The sequence below is a fragment of the Desmodus rotundus genome, chromosome 2 (genome assembly GCF_022682495.2).
Source record: "Desmodus rotundus isolate HL8 chromosome 2, HLdesRot8A.1, whole genome shotgun sequence".
Classification (NCBI taxonomy): Eukaryota; Metazoa; Chordata; class Mammalia; order Chiroptera; family Phyllostomidae; genus Desmodus; species Desmodus rotundus.
Window position 1 is genome coordinate 176,794,266 of NC_071388.1, and position 10,122 is coordinate 176,804,387.

Genomic DNA, 10,122 nt, shown 5'->3' on the forward strand with positions numbered 1-10,122 from the left:
GTCAAGTAATACGTTCTCCTCCTTAGAGAGCAGCTTTTTGACACTATAAAGAAATGAACGCATTAAGCAAGGACACAAGGACTATGGTTCTAAAATACTCTTGCGTTCTATAAGATCATAGCAGCTCCACAAGAATTAGGCACTAGTAGTTAAATGTAAATATAGATTTATTATGTGCAGTCCCTATCAAGTTTCTCTGTCCTGCTTCTTTGGAAATGTTGCTTGTAAATGTCAATATTATTTACATAAACAAATTGCTCCATATTTTTAAAATAAGCACACCAGAGGAATCAGGTTAGACATTTGAGCACTACTGAAACACCTTACAGCACTCCACGTCCTACCATTTCCAAGTTAACTCCAGGGAGAAAAATGTACATATAGTAGTACAGTTGGCTTCTTGAAAATAGACTGGAAGTAAAAACTAAAATAAATTTGGGACATGCAAATTAAATTAGAGGTCAGTGGGAAGAGACTTGGGTTTAACATTAAAGCAGAATAAAGGACCAAACATCATCATTGTTAGGGAATAGTTCAAAAAAATAAGCCCTGGAGCATGGGCTGCCGCAGATGCGCCCACCGCCAGAGCATGGCGGTCCTCTGCAGAGCGGCAGTCCAGCGAGCCATCGCAGCGGCTGCTGGCAACTTGTGTTTCCAGAGGACTGAGGGAAAGCCACCAGGAACTGAAAATGCCAAAATCAATCAATGTCTGAGTTACCACCATGGATGCGGAGCTGGAGTTCGTCATCCAGCCAAATGCAATAGGAAAACAACTTTTTGATCAGGTGGTTAAGACGATCGACCTTTGAAAAGTGTGGTTCTTTGACCTCCCATACATAGATAACAAAGAATTTCCTACTTGGCTGAAACTTGATTTAAAAATGTGGCCCAGGAGGTCAGTAAAGAAAATTCTCTCCTGCTCAAGTTCAGGGCCCAGTTCTACACTGAAGAGGCTCATCCAGGACGTCAAGCAGAAGCTTTTCTTCCTCCAAGGGGAGGAGGGTATTCGTAGACATGAGATTTACCGCCCTCCAGACACTGTGGTGCTCCTCGGCTCCCATGCAGTGCAAGCCAAATTTGGAGACTATAACAAAGAAATGCACAAGTACGGTTACCTCAGCTCCAAGCAGCTGATCCCCCAAAGAGTCTTGGACCGGCATAAGCTTACCAGTGATCAGCAGGAGGACTGGATCCAGGGGTGGCACACTGAGCACCACAGGATGCTCGAAGGTAGTGCTTTGTTGGAGTATCTGAAAATTGCCCAAGACCTAGAAATCTACAGAATTAACTATTTTGAGATTAAAAAATAAGAAAGGAATAAACCTTTGGTTTAGAGTGATGTCCTTGGACTAAATATTTATGAGAAAGATGATAAGTTGACTCCAGAGATTGGCTTTCCGTGGAATGAAATCAGGAACATCTCTTTCAATGGCAAAAGAAGGCGCCTGACTTCATGTTCTATGTCTCTCACCTCTGCATCAACAAGTGGGTCCTGCAGCTCTGCCTGGGGGACCACAGGCTGTGCATGTGCAATAAGAAGCCTGACACCCCCGAGGTGCAGCAGATGAAGACCCCCGCCTGGGAGGAGAAGCACCAGAAGCAGCAGGAGTAGCAGCAGCTGGAAACCAAAAGGAAGAGAGAAACTGTGGAGACAGAGAAAGAGCAGATGATGCAAGAGAAGGAGGTGCTGATGCTCAGGCTCCAGAACTACAAACAGAAAATGAACAAGGGTGAGAAAGAGTTCCCCAACCAGGTGCAGAGGGCCCTGCAGCTGGAGGAGGAGAGGAAGCATGCACAGGAAGAGGCTGAGCACCTGCAGGTGGACCACATAGCCTAGCTGCACGCCCAGGAGGAACTGAAGAGGCAAACAACGGATCTGATAAAGTGCCAGGAACAGCTGGCTGTGGGGCCTGTAAAGCACACAGCCAAGATTGCCCCACTGGCCAACACATGCAGGTGCAAGGACAATGAGGTCGAGTGGCAGTAAAGGCCAAGGAAACCATGGATCACCTGGTGAAGACCAAGGAGGAGCTGCACGTGGTGATGAGAGCCTCCCACTCCCACCACCCCCAACCCCCACCATTTAAAGGCAATGGGATACCACATCCAGGAGAACCTGCTATAGGAAGGCAAGAGTACACTAGCTACAGAGCCGAGATGTCCAGCAAGGACACCCTCGCTGTCCAGCGAGGAGAAGCGGATCGCCGAGGCCGAGAAGAGTGAGCGAGTGCAGCGGCAGCTGATGATTCTGTCCAGTGAGCTGTCCCAGGCCAGAAGTGAGAGCAAGAGGACCCACACTGACAGCAGCCACAATGAGAACACGAAGCAAGGCTGAGTCAAGTACAAGATGTCGGGGCAGATCCAGCAGGGCAACATCCAGCAGCGCATCCAGGAGCTCAAGGCCACGTGGAGGCCAAGCAGAGCCTGGGCAGGATGGGGCCTTGAGCCTGGGATTTGCAGAGTGTCACAGGCAGAGTCTGAAATTTTTGTTGTTCTCTAAATCTACAGCCCCCCACCCCTGCCTTACTTCAGTTCCTTTAGAAAGACAATAGCTCTTTCAGTGGGAACATTCTAGGGCTGGGACCAGTGGAAGCTTCTTCCCTGGTTTATTTTTCCTATTAGTATCATAATGCCAAATGGCCTGGTTATTATTAGTATTAGTATTGGTATTATTGATCACTTCCTTTCTTGTTATTGGAGCAGGACTGACTAGACTAAGCAAAGAGATGCTTGTAAAGTCTGAGTAACAAACTCCGTGCTGGCAAGTGTGATACAGAAAAACACATTGTGGCTTCTCTTCTGTGCCATACTTTTTTCTGTATTTGAAATTAGCTCAGATTGATTGATTTGTACTTGATTTCTATGAAGGATGCATCTTTGCATATTTATGGTTTTTGAGGGGTGAAATTTTTTTGAAAACTCGGTGTAAAGCACTCTCACACACATGTGCAAACAGTGATTTCCTCCCTCAGTCGACCAGCTCTTCCAGGATGAACAGCACAGGAGAACACTCCACTCTTGGATAAATTTTTCATATTTTTTTGTTTTTTAACAGTCCCAGGACCACATTGCTGGACTTACACACCTAATTAATTTCAGCTACAGAGTATAGCATTTATATATAAGCAATAATATGGGTCTATAACCTTAAAAAAGAGAAAGTTTTGTTTATTTTGTTACCTTTCCCAGAATAATAAGAGAGTTACATACTGTTTTTAAAAAATGCTCTGAATTCTCTACCTTCAAGGAACTTGAGTAAATTCTGGCAATTTCAGGTTTTACATTTCAGAAATAACTCAGCCCTCATTATTTTCTACTTCGCTGCTTTTAAGGAGAATTTAGGTCCAAGTCGAGTCTGAGTCAGTTGTGGTAACTGTCAACAAGTAAACCTCTGCCCGTATTTCATCCTTTATGAAAAATAAATGAGTGCAGGGCAAGAAAATCGACACTTATGGAGACAAGAATCTGTTAGCACCTGTATTTGCATTTTAAAATTACTTTTGAAGAAACGATAATAGACTTTCTACATTCTTCCCAAGACACTGAAGATGGCGTTATGGGGAGGCCCTATTTGCTTCCCCATGTCCCTAATAACTATAACTACATGTGCATTTCCTTCTCGACTCATATGGTGCGATCAGCCCCTTGGGCAGCAAACAAACCCTAATAGAAAATGATTCCAATTAAACACCACTTTGAAAATGACCCTTTAATTTTTGTGTTGTCTTTTATTATCAAGAAATATTTGTTCAAAACAGCCTGAAAGTACTATAGCAATAAGGATTTTATGTTTATATCACTCGTAGCATTGCAAAGTCGATGTCTGAAATGCTTCTCCCACTGATTTTATTTTTCTTTGTATGGCTTATGAAAGTTCCCCTAATTTGGTTAAAGTCACATTTATCTGCATCAGAGCCATCTTTGAAAGATAAGAAAGAGTTCTGTGAAAATCTCAGGGCACAAAGACAGAAGGAAGGAACTCGGCAGTGCCATGCCCTTCAGGGCATCACACACATAGAGTCTGTCTCAGGTCCAGTGTGAGGCTTCACTGCTGGTGGGGAAGAATGTGACTGAGAGTTCATGTGCTCCTCAGCACTGTGTGACATTTAAAAATGGATTTTTGCAGCCTTGCTCCTTGTGCCCTTCATGTTTCAACTGGGCTCTCCCTCTTTTTTCCCCATACTGTTCAGAAAAGTTTGTGGGTCACATTCAGGCTGTTGCTGTCCCTGGTGCTTCCCATAGGCACAAAACTTGGGAAGGACCATACCCTCAGCAGTCTCTGCATTTCCTGGGTACCAGGGAAGTATAGATCATTTTGAAAGTGAATTCCTTAGGTCTCTGGGGATGAATCTATGATGTGGTGAGACTGTGAATATTATTTCTCTATTACTTCAGATCAGATTCTGCATCCCTTTTTTTAATGTCTTAAGTGGGTGACCATACAACAGAAAGTTGCTGGTGCTTTGTTCAGCACCAAAACAAAACGTTATGGGGATGAAATGGTGGCTTCACTCTCAGTTGGTGATAGTGTATTGGTAACAACTGAGTTTCAGAATTCAAAACCAAAACAGTTTATCAGCTAGTGTGCCAAGAAGAAAATAAGGTGCTGGAAGCAGGCATTAAAGACAAGATAACAGATTCATTGCCATCAAGACCCTCCCTCTCTACCCACCCTCATAGCTCATCTCACCTTGCTTGTTGCCAGTGACATGATATTTGCATTCTCTCCTTTTCTAAATAGGCTTCATTCAGGTATTGGTAAGCATGCCTCCCAACAGGTCATGTGTCTTTTTCTCAACACACAAATGCCTTCAACAGACTTATTGAGTTTCTACTGTATGCCAGTCACTGCCTTAAATGTTAAAGATGGAGAGTTAAAAAAGAAAACATGTCTCTGTTTATGAAATTCCCACCCAGTGTAGGGGGAAAGAAATTTATTTTAAAAATAAAAGTACAATATGTCAGATGGGACTGAGAACTATGGAGGAAAAAAAGGAAGAAGGAGGATAAATAGTAAGGGCTGGCTTTTATTCCATTTTGGAAGATCAAGGAGCATCTCATAGGAAGGAAAAATTGGGGCAGTGACTTGAAGGAACTGAGAGAGGGAACAGTGTGACTGAGAAAGAAGCCACTGAGAAACAAAAAGTGTAAGGAGGCCATGCACTGTTGGCCACACAGATTGTATTTTTCTCTTCTGGTCACAAGTTAGAATTTTATAAGAGAGAGAATGGACATGACTGAGAGATTTAAAAAATTACCAAATAATTGTCCGTATAAGGAGATGGAGGTTGTACTGGGTTGAATAGTGCCTCACCTCAAAATTCCTGTCCAACCAGCACCTAAGAATGTGATCCTTTTTGGAAATAAGGTCGTTATAAATGTAATCAGTTAGCATGAGGTCACATTGGATAAAGGTGGGCCTTAAATCCAATGATGGGTATTCTTATCATATAGAAGCCCATGTGAAAACGCAGACACATAAGGAAGACACACACATATGTGACACAGAGAAAAAAGCTGGAGTGATGCCTCTATATGTCAAGAAAGGCCAAGGATTGCTGGCAACCACTAAAAAGTAAGAAAAGGCAAGGAAGGGTTCTTCCTTAGCAACTTCAAAGGGCGCAGCCCTGATGACAACTTAATTTCAGACTTGTAGTCCCTAGGAAGCTGAGAGAATACATTTTTGTTGTTTTAATCCACCCGTGTCGTGGTACTTTGTTACAGTAATCCTGAGAAACTACTACGGAGGTCCTCTTGTTTTACATAAGAAACACACATCCCAGGTTTCCTCTTCATGCCCTTTAGCGGATAACGCCAGTCCGCCACCAGAGAGCCGTGCCTCAGAACGTCCTGCACTTCACTGAGAAGAAAGTGCTGAGAGACAGCCCTGGACTCAGTTGAAGGGAGTCCAGGGCTGCACTGAAACTATCTTACTGAACAGCTCAGTCTGGGCCTTCCCTCTCATACGCCTCTCAGTGCTGTCACTGAGTTCAAGCAGCTACTGCAGTGCCAGCTGTACATGCCAAACTCCTGGCTCCTTTCCCTAAAGCAGACAGCCACAGCCACCTAATCACCGTGGTACTTGCCCAGGTCCTCTAGCAGGTAACTGATCAGAGAGTAGACGTTTTCTGTGTTCCCAAGAAGCACCCATGTGTTTAATGTTCATCAGCCCTGAGGTGTCAATAAGTAAGCCAACCATTGGGACAGTCTTGTCCTTAAGTGTATTTTGTACACTCTCCACACTGACTCTTTCTCTACTGCAGCAATTGAGCTATAGTGTCCAATTCATCAGCTTCTATGGGGACCTGTAGTGGGAGCCCCTTAACTTCAGCAAGCTGCTGCTCTTTCTCCTGCTAAAGAGGGGCAGCTGCACCACAGAGAGCCAGTCCCCTCCCAACCCAGAGTTCTGCTCCGTCAGGTCATCTGCAGAGAGATTTTTCAGGGGAGGAGGGTCCAAAGTTTGTCTTCCCCAAGTCCCATTTTGGCAGGAGGATGGCTTTGCTGTCTGTGTGAAGAACATGGGGAAGGCTCCCAGCCAACCTCTCCATGGAGACTGCACTCCTCTCATGTTATCCCACTAAATGAGGGGGAAATGCCCCAATCCCTGCTTCCCAGTGTCCCGTAGAAAGTCAGGATTGAGCGCATTGGGATGAGTAGGCTCTGAGGAGAGGGAAGAATGAATGGAGGGTGGAAGGGGGTTCCAGTAGCTCAAGACCCTGACTTACTGATGGAATTTCATTATAGCAGACTCTAAGCTTCCTCAGTTGAAGCCAAATGAACTTCTAAGACCTAAGGGTTGTAGCTTTGTGTCCAAGTATTCAGACCTAGCTGTAGTTCGGCTTGGGGCCTTTTGTTTATGCTGGACATGGGGAGGGAGGGGAAGTAAAGATGCAGACCCTGAAACTAAAATGGTTTAGTCACATTTGTGCCTATGCTGCATTCAGCCCCATTCAGCATAAAGGAAAAGCTAAATTAAGACTCTGATAACCATGTGGTGTGGGCTGCTCAGATATAACAAACTCATTTTGTGTGGTTTCCAGACTTCTTAAGGAGAGCTGAGGAAAAGCTAAAACATCATCTTCATTTTGTAAGCAAGAACCAGAAAGGAAGGTGAGCTCTGAAATGAGTCACTAGCAGAGCAGATGTACCCATTTTGTTTCCAAAGCCTCACTCAAGTATAGCAGGAAAAATCTTTTTGAAATACCTATGCCCATCTGCCATTACTGAATTAAAGAAAGGTGAAGTGCCGCCTTGGGACATAAGCTATTTTTCTGAGCAGACAGAAAAAGGAAGGGTAAAGCCCAATCCTTGTTTCCTTGGTGATTATGGAATGAAGACAAGGAAGTTGATAAGAAATAGATAAAAAGACACCCTTCTCTACAATGAAGTCATAGAGAGGGGACCACACTAGATATATTGAGAATAAAGCCATGTAATAGAGGACTTTTGTGGTTTTTTCCTCTTGGAACTGTAAAGAAAGCCATTTCAAGGTATATCACCAAAACAATGCAGAGTTAGGGATATGAAGTCCTGACATCTCTTCCCCTGGTTTTCCTAGACTCCCATTTGGCACAAAACATACTTGTAAGCTTATGTGGAAGGAGATAACTGTAATGAAATATAACTGAACACTTATCTGATGTCTGTAGGAGAGACCCAAGGTTAAGGAGCAAATTACAAGTAAAGAGAAGTAACAGCCAGACTTCAGAGGAGACCTAGGGAAAAGCCAAGTAAGCAAGGCAGGACACCTGACCAATCGGAGAAATAACTCCCCAGGCAGCAGCTCCTTACTGCAGTTGTGGGATGCTCACAGAACACAGACACCAGGTGAGGCCATTATTGCAGAGATCAAAGAAGCCAGAAAACCAAGCAAAGCTTTGCAAATATGATAAGTTTAGATTAAAGATGTGTACTGCCTTCTTTGATGCACATAGCTCACCGTGACACACTCATCACCTTGGAGAGAGGCAGGGAAGAGACAGAAATCTACAAGACTGTATTATTCAAAAGAAACAAACACCTGAAGAGGCTGAATTTGTAAGACTGAATTTGTTAGATTAATTGAATTTAGTTTCATGAGTTTGTGTGCTTCTCTTTCCCCTTGCTGCACTGCAAGATCATATCAGCTGTAGAAAACAAAGAAGCCATATCAATGTTGTATATCCATATAGCTCAAGTCAGTTGAGATAATAATACATGACAGTACAAGAGCAAAGTACCAACATTTATTGCATTACTACAGGGCTTCTTCAATTTGCCAAGAAAACTGTCACAGCGATCATTTATAGATTTCATTTCATACTTTCAGGAAACTAAAAAATCAAAAATAGAGTGAGACAAAGACGTTGTTGAAGGTATAAATTCAACTTTCAGTTGACAGAAGGGTAGGGCAGGAAGATAAGGAACCATCTCCAGATCCCTTGCTAAGTGTTACTCTTAAGTGCTGCATAATTAAAACCATGTTGAAAGCATTTTATATAAAATTAGCAGTTCACAAGGAAGAATTGTCAGTTATGACTCAAATGGAAAGTTCAACTTTCTCAAAGTTCTCTTCTTCCAAAGGGTAAATAAGTTGCTAAATGTAGTGCCAGCTTTAAACAGTTGTTCTGACCTAAGGAAAGATATGCTCTGAGCTTGAAAGGAACATGAGGTAACCTATTCAGAAGAGTCAACAGTACATTTTAAAGAATCGTTTTCACAAATAGGAACTGGTGGTAGAAGTAAATATGCATCAGTTGAATATAAAGTGGTGTAGATGTGCCTTCAATAAGAAAAATTCTTGTGATTTTCATCAAATAATTTAGGAGCATAGGATTATAACTAATATACACCTTACAAGGATGTTTATATTAGGTTGGCCAGAAAGTTCTTTTTTTTCTGTAAGATGGCTTCAATAGCGCTTAGTTGTTTTTAACTTCATTCCAAACAATTTTGCTAGATTGTATTGTGACAGCTGTCATATGAGTGCATTCAAAAAAAAAATGTATCAAAATTGGTGAATTTTTGTGTAGCTATTTTAATGTTGAAGATGGAAGAAAATACACAACATTTTCAGCATATTAGGCTTTATAATTTCAAGAAAAGTAAAAACCCAACTGAAATGCAAGATTAAAAATTTGTGCAGTGTACAGAGAAGGGGCCATGACTGATCAAATGTGTCAAGAGAGCTTTGCAAAGTTTTGGGCTGGAGATTACTTGCTGGTGATGCTCCATGGTCGGGTAGACCAGTTGATGTTGATAGCAATTAAATCAAGGCATTAATTGAAAACAATCAACATTATACTCAAAACATAGTCAACATTCTCAAAATATCCAAATCAATAAATTTACTGGTGAAAATGAAAAATGTGTCTCTTATGCTATGGAAAAAAACATAAGGACTTCTTGGCCAGCACAATATTTAAAGCACAAGATACTCTGTAATATTCAATCAGCTATTTCTTCTGTGATGAAAAAGAATAAGGGCTTATTTTCTGTGAGATGCAGATAATTTCCTCTGCAAAAGCACTTTACTATCCCATATCTTTCCCCCTAAGGCAATACAAACAATTGTTCTAAAATGTTATAAATTTTAAAATAAATAGTAATATTTAAAATAGCATAGAAATGTGAAATACAAGTGTATTAAATTTTATGGCAGATAAATGTGCTTCTTCTTGAGTATGTCTAGGAATGTAAGCCACTCTATACTTATAGACATTATTTTTACAAAGTAAACTAGAAATTCACATGACTATAAAACTTTTTAAGTGCTGAGTTGGGCCCTGTTCTTGTTGAGAACCCAACACCTAGCATTAAATTACACACTGATTAAATGCAAAACAAATATGTGTTGACATAATTCTATTTGTCTTAAAGAAAAATATTTCCTTTTCAAAGTGTATATGTGTACATATATTTCAAAATTAGAAACCCTTTCCTAAAATAATTAATTTCATGGCTTATTTTCAAATAAAACTAACATGACTTTCTTAAAATTAAATATTTAAAATATTTAAGCCCTACTTTAACTGTCAGCTGGATTTCATAAATCAATTAATAAATACAAAATTAAAGTTAATTACAACAGATTGTAGAGCTTTTATTTATGAAGCAGCCTTACCCCTTTGAATTTTTACTTTT

The 10,122-nt window shown here is 41.3% G+C and overlaps 1 pseudogene; it reads left to right on the plus strand.

The window, feature by feature from the left end:
* Window positions 1–689: 689 nt before the first annotated feature.
* Window positions 690–2,500, plus strand: LOC112307641 (ezrin pseudogene; annotated as a pseudogene).
* Window positions 2,501–10,122: the final 7,622 nt, after the last annotated feature.